Raw genomic sequence first — 6,528 nt, 5'->3', positions numbered from 1 at the left:
TCTGTTCTCTTCCTGGAGAACTTCAAACTAATTCTTGAGAAGATTGTTGTCATTCTCAATTGTTTTTAAGTGTTCATTCTCTGCATTAAGAATCCTGGATTTGTCTCGTAAAAACTTTATCATATTTCTATTATCAAACCATATAGTGCCAAGAAAAACTATTAATCCCAGAAGGATCCATAGATATGGGGTGAGAGACACCTCTTGTAAAACTCCCACATGGTACAATTAAAAAAAACTGTTAAATTCTTGAATGGTAACATGTTCAGACATTTTATTTATAAAAGAAAATTTTTTTTACCTGCAATGACCGGTTCCTGCCAGTGGTGGTCTCTGTGGTTTTGGAGCCTGTCCTGGAACTAGCTCTTGTAGACCAGGCTGGCCTCGAACTCACAGAGATCTCCCTGTCTCTGCCTCCCGAGTGCTGGGATTAAAGGTGTGTGCCACCATCGCCTGGCAGGCCTCGAACTCCCAGAGATCCGCTTGCCTCTCTGGATATTATGGGCCTGAAGGCCGAGTGTATCTCGGACTCGGCACTGCTAGCAGGCTACACGCTTGAGTCCAATCGCGCTTCCTGAGCTCTGGTAGCTAATCTTGCTCACAAAGGCTGGGAAAGATCGAGCTTGTGCCCCCTGTGCCGGGGTGGGGGCAAAATAGCCCAACGTTGGACGCCAAAATAGCCCGACGTTGAACGTCCGGCTAGCTCAGTTGGTAGAGCATGAGACTCTTAATCTCAGGGTCGTGGGTTCGGGCCCCACGTTGGGCACCAAAAATGTAATGGCGTAAATGAATACAGACAGATAGTAAAATATATATACAGCTTTAATGGGGAAATAGACTTACAGAACCACTGTTCCCACGGAGACCAGGAAAGCAGAAGAAAGCACTGTGAGCATGCTTGCCAGATTTATAGGTAAACATTACCCCGAGGTGAACACGCCCCCTAAGGGGCTGGACTTATCCCTACAATTTTGCAGGCAGAACAGATTGTAGGGCAATGCTTTTGTCGTTAGGTTGGTGTCCACATTTCCTTTTTGGTAACCTACAGAATATCTTCCTACAACAAAGAGACCAGAATATGGGGGCAAAATCTTCTTATAGGCACCAGCTCAACTTCTCTGTGTTCAGTGAGTTGTGTGGGAGTTGCCCTTAGCAATGTGGCCCCACTGTTCATGGAGAGCTACCCTTTGTCTTACTAACAGCAATGGCTGTTTGAGCATTTACATGGGACCCTCTGACCAACAATTCAATTGAATGCAACCCAATACCACCACTGGAAGCCTCACCTGGTGATAAGAGTTGTTCAGTTGAGAATCTATATCCCCCATTATTAGGAGATCAAGATCATTAGGATCATCTTCATCATACATTCTAGGAAGTTTCCACTGCATTAGGTTTCCACAACACTCCCCAAATGCTCCCATTACCAGCTATCCCTCCTTGCATTCTCCCCTCCACCTCATCTCCTCTAAACTTGATCCCCCACACCCATCTCCACCTGCCTTCTGTTAGTTTTAAAATCTATTTTTCCTGTCAAGGGAGAGCCATGCACCCCCATCCCCAGATACCCACTCCTTACCTAACTTCCCTAGGTCTATCGATTGTAGCTTGGTTTCCATTTACTTAAAGGCTAGTACCCACTTATAACTGAATAGATACTTGTCTTTCTGGGTCTTGGTTACCTCACTTAGAATGATTTTTTTAGTTTCATATATTTGACTGCAAATTTCATAATGTTTTTTTAACAGCTGCACAATACTCCACTGTGTAAATATACCACATTTTCTTTATTCATTGTTTGGTTGTGGGCAATCTAGTTTTTCCCCCCAGGTGTTGGCTATTACCAATAAAGCTGCCATGAACATGTTTGAAGAAGTGTCCTTGTGGTATGATAGAGTATCATTTGGGTATATGCCTAGGCATAGAATGGCTGGATCTTGAGGTAGGTCAATTCCCAATTTTCTGAGCTAATACAATATTAATTTCCATAGTGACAGTACAAGTTTGTACTTTCACAAGAAATGGAGGAATGTTCCCTTTGTTCTACATCCTTACCGGAAGGAGCTGTCACTTATGCCATTCCAGGGGGTGTACAATGAAATCTCAGAGTCGTTTTGATTTGCATTTCCTTGATGGCTAAAGATCTTAAACATTCTTTCAAATGTTCCTCAGGCATTTGAATTCCCTCTATGAAGAATTCTGTATTTAGATATGTACCCCATTTTAAAAATTGGATTATTTATTTTTTGATACCTAGTTTCTTGAGTTCTTTATATAATTTGGATATTAGTATACTATCATATATGGAATTTTATTCTATAATTTTATTGCAAATGTATTCTGGGACTTTGATATAAGATACTTCTCTTTCATTTATTTCTATTATTCTTAAGTTTGGTCTTTTCATAATGTTCTACATTTCCTGCAAATTTTGTGTCAAGAGATTTTTAGATTTAACATTTTCTTTGACCAATGTATCTATTTCTTTTATCATATCTTTCATATCTGAGATTCTTTCTTCTATCTCTTGTATTCTTTTGGTAAAACTTTCTTCTGTAGTTCTGTTTGAGTTCCTGAAGTTTTTGTTTCCAGAATTCCCTCACTTTGTGTTTTCATTATTGCTTCTATTTTCGTTTCAGGTATTGAACAGTTCTATTTTTTCCTTCAACTCTTTAATTTTGTTTTTGGATTTCTTTAATGGATTTATCCCTTTCCTCCACTTTTTGTTTATTTTTCCCTAAATTTCATTAAGACATTTATTCATTTCCTCCTTAAGGACCTCTATCATCTTCATAACATTGGTTTTAAGGTGTTTTCCTTGTAGTTCAGCTATGTTGGAACATTCAAGGCTTGCTGTGGTAGGACAGCTGGGCTCTGGTGGAGACATATTGTCCGGGTTTTTATTGATTGTGTCTTTATGCTGGCATCTAGGCATCTGGGTTTGGGATGATTATATGTCGAGGTGCTGATTTCCTGATTTGTTTTTCTTTGGTGGATGTTTTGTTCCTTGGCTTCTGTTTTCTCTCTGGATTTTAGAGTAATGACTGTGTGCTGCCTGATTTCCTGGCCTGCTCAACTAGTGTATTCACAGAGAATGCCTGCTGGTGTTAGCAGGTGGGTAACTGGGATGAGTTGAGATAAGGAAGGTTGGAGAAGAAGATCTTTGTGGTCCATTTGGGAGGTCATAGCAAGTTTCCTGCTAAAGAACTGGGAACAAGACTGGGGGTGTTGGATTTCAGAAGCAGTAGGAAGGTGTCTTCTGGCTACTTGTTGCTCTGAGAAGAGCCTTCTTTGGGTTAGCAGGGGATGCCTGCTGAGGTTTGGGTCTGAGACAAAACAATAAGTGCAGAGAGGAAATTTAGAAAGGAAAGACATTTGAAACTCACAAGAGATGGGAGTGAGGGGGTTGGGGGAACAGGGAAGGTTTCCAGGAGTGTTTTGCTTCAGAATTGGCTATGAGACCAGGGAATTGGATCTGGGGAAGTAGAGCCACAGTGTGGTCTTTAAACTATACCCTCGTATAGTCTAAAACTGTGTACAACTGAAATGATCTCTCTTGAACTCTCATTAGAACTCAGCTTGTGCTAGTGTTTTCTTTTAACACTGATTAAAATTTTTAAATAGTATTAAGGCTGTTAATTCTTGTACATAATGGTTTCCTAGGCACTTCCCCATGTTTTGGTCTTTAGAAATGTTGGTCTTTAGTATAATGATATTATTTTATTACTGTTATTTGTCCTCACATCCACTTTTCATTCATTTACATTATTTCCTTGACCAATCTATATAGAAAATTGTCTTTTTATTTTTATAAAGAAAGACTTTCTGGTTTTCTTCTAGCTAAATTAGCTTTAGTCTTTTATTTCTTATCTCTTCCCTTCTTCCTTTGGATTTTTATCCCCTTGATATTTTTATATAACATATGATAGCATGTCATAAGCTTTTTGACTTACTACTCTTTATTATGGATACTTAAAGCTGTATTTTTTTCAGAATACTGCTTTTATTACATTAAAGACGTTTTGTATACTATATTTTTTTACCTCATTCCTGGGTATTTTTAACTTTGCATTGAGTGCTTTGATTACAAGACTAAGTGACTGAGCACCTTGCTATTGAGCCTAAACAGTTTAGAACCTTCTAATATACTGAGTCTGATCTAAGTTGACAGAATTTTGAGTTACTAGTAAATTGAGCAAACCACCCAATTCAATATAAGTTAAATCAAAACCAAAAGAAATCTCTAAATAAGTGGCTGTAGAGATGGCTCAATGGTTAAGACTAACACTGCTCTGGCAGAAGACCTGAGTTTGGTTTCCAACACCCATGTCCATCGACTTATAATCACCAGTTCCAGGAATCCAACATCCTTTTATGGTCTCTCTAGGCATCTGTACACATGCACTAAATAAATAAGTAACAAAATTGTAAAAATCACAAATATTTTGCCTCTTTATCATTGGTAGGGACTATTAGATATTACAGAAAAATGTCTTTTTAGTTGAAAAAGATATGTCATCATATCTGAAGCTAGTGGTCTCCAGAAACATCTGGGAAATGAAAGGCCCCTGATTTTCAAACATTTTGTCATAAAGGTATCAACATTTGTGATGTACCTGCTCATAATTCATTGTGAACATGATATTATCAATAACATACATTGGATATTTAGTGATGTCCTATGAGATAACAAAAGATCCACTGTACTATATTAAACTATGTAATCAATATGTCCTTTAAATAAAATTGTGAAAAGTAGAGAGAAGTGATTCTTGTTAGGTTAATGAAAACTGCTTTTGGTGTCTTTTCTACCTAGTTGTACATAGAAGGAAAAAAAGTATTGGTCAGAATTCTAACTGTATACCAGGTGCTAGATACTATGTTGAGTTTCTCCAGGCTCTTCAAATGGCTACATCTAGAAACGCAGTTGTAAATTGGAGTATCATACTGATTGAAGATAATTGACTCTCAGTTTCTAAGACCTGGATCTTGAATGAAAGCAAAATTTGGTATTTAAATCGGACGTGAAAGGAATAAAAATCCTTCCACATCTTTAATGGTATCATTCTTCTGTGCTTGTCAGGGGCCTATTGCATTGTTTTTGGTTTGTTGTTTTCATAGCCAGGGAAATTGCACAGGCTTTCCAGTGCTCTTCTGTCCACAATAGCCCTTTTCCTAGGGTAGGAACCCAGTGAAATCATGCTTCATTTGCAAAGCAATTATGTGTGAAATGTAACATACAGTTTAAATAGTACCCTCTCTCATACAATGCACAAAGAACGGACCTCACTAGACAGAAGATGCTGAGGAGATGATGTAGGCCATTGCAGGCTTCAGAACTATGAGAAGCAATTTCTGTTCTTTGCAAATGACTCACTTTCAGGTGTATCATAATATCAGAAAATAGACTAATGCAGGTGCTTCCTAAAGGCCTTAACCTCTCCATAATAACACATCAGCGATCATATGTGAATATGTGGATTTTCAGTTGCATGAACATTGAAAACGTAGTGGTAATATAACAAAGCTCTGTCAATGTGCATTTTTTTTCAGTTTTGGTGTATTTCAGAAACAGAATTATTCTTCTTCCTATTATTCCACACTTTTCCTTACTTGCTTCCTTTTACATATTGTCAGAACTATATTCAGTCCTAAATTTTTCTTCTATTGCATATATTCTCAAGCTGTAATTTTATTTTCAATTACTACTTTAATTATACCTAGAACCTCTATTTTATTTTACTGTGTTCTCCTTTCTGTTGAAATATTTCTTTGAATTTAGCAAATATGATCATTTTTAAAATATATGTCTGAAAATAATTTAATATTTGAAGCTCAGTGATTCTGTTTCCTGGCTCTCTTACTGTCTTTTTCCTGCTCAGTTGCTTGGTTTGGCTACTATCTTATTTGTTCCAGTATCTGTGTTAAAACATTTGTTTAAAAATTCCTTGATACTTTAGATAACCCCTCTCTCTCTCTCTCTCTCTCTCTCTCTCTCTCTCTCTCTCTCTCGCTCTCTCTCTTTGTGTTTCTGCCAAACTTCTGAGAAAATCATCAGTCTGAGATCATATTAGTGTTAAGAGTGAGGTAGTCTGGATTACTGAAATGACTCAGAGCTAAGCTTCAATCTCTGGGAAAGCTGTTCTACTTCACTGTGAGTCTTTGGGCAATATTTTCTAAGGTTTATATTTTATGTATAAGAATTTTGCCAGTGCTTATACCATCATTGGAGTTGTTAATCACCTTTAACTGCCTGAGATAGTGTACTGAATCCAGAAATTATTTTATGTGGATGCATCTCTATAAATTCTATTGATAACGTGCTTTTCCTATTTTTTCTTACTGTTTCCTTTATTTTCTTAGTCTTAAAGTTTTAAATTTTTTTCCGTTTATTTATTTATTAAAGATTTGTGTCTCTTCCCCACCACCGCCTCCCATCTCCCTCCCCCTCCCCCAATTAAGTCCCCCTCCCTCATCAGCCCAAAGAGCAATCAGGGTTCCCTGCCCTGTGGGAAGTCCAAGGACCAC

The sequence above is a fragment of the Microtus ochrogaster genome, unplaced genomic scaffold (assembly GCF_000317375.1).
Source record: "Microtus ochrogaster isolate Prairie Vole_2 unplaced genomic scaffold, MicOch1.0 UNK17, whole genome shotgun sequence".
NCBI classification, from domain to species: domain Eukaryota; kingdom Metazoa; phylum Chordata; class Mammalia; order Rodentia; family Cricetidae; genus Microtus; species Microtus ochrogaster.
This window is presented reverse-complemented; position numbering follows the sequence as displayed.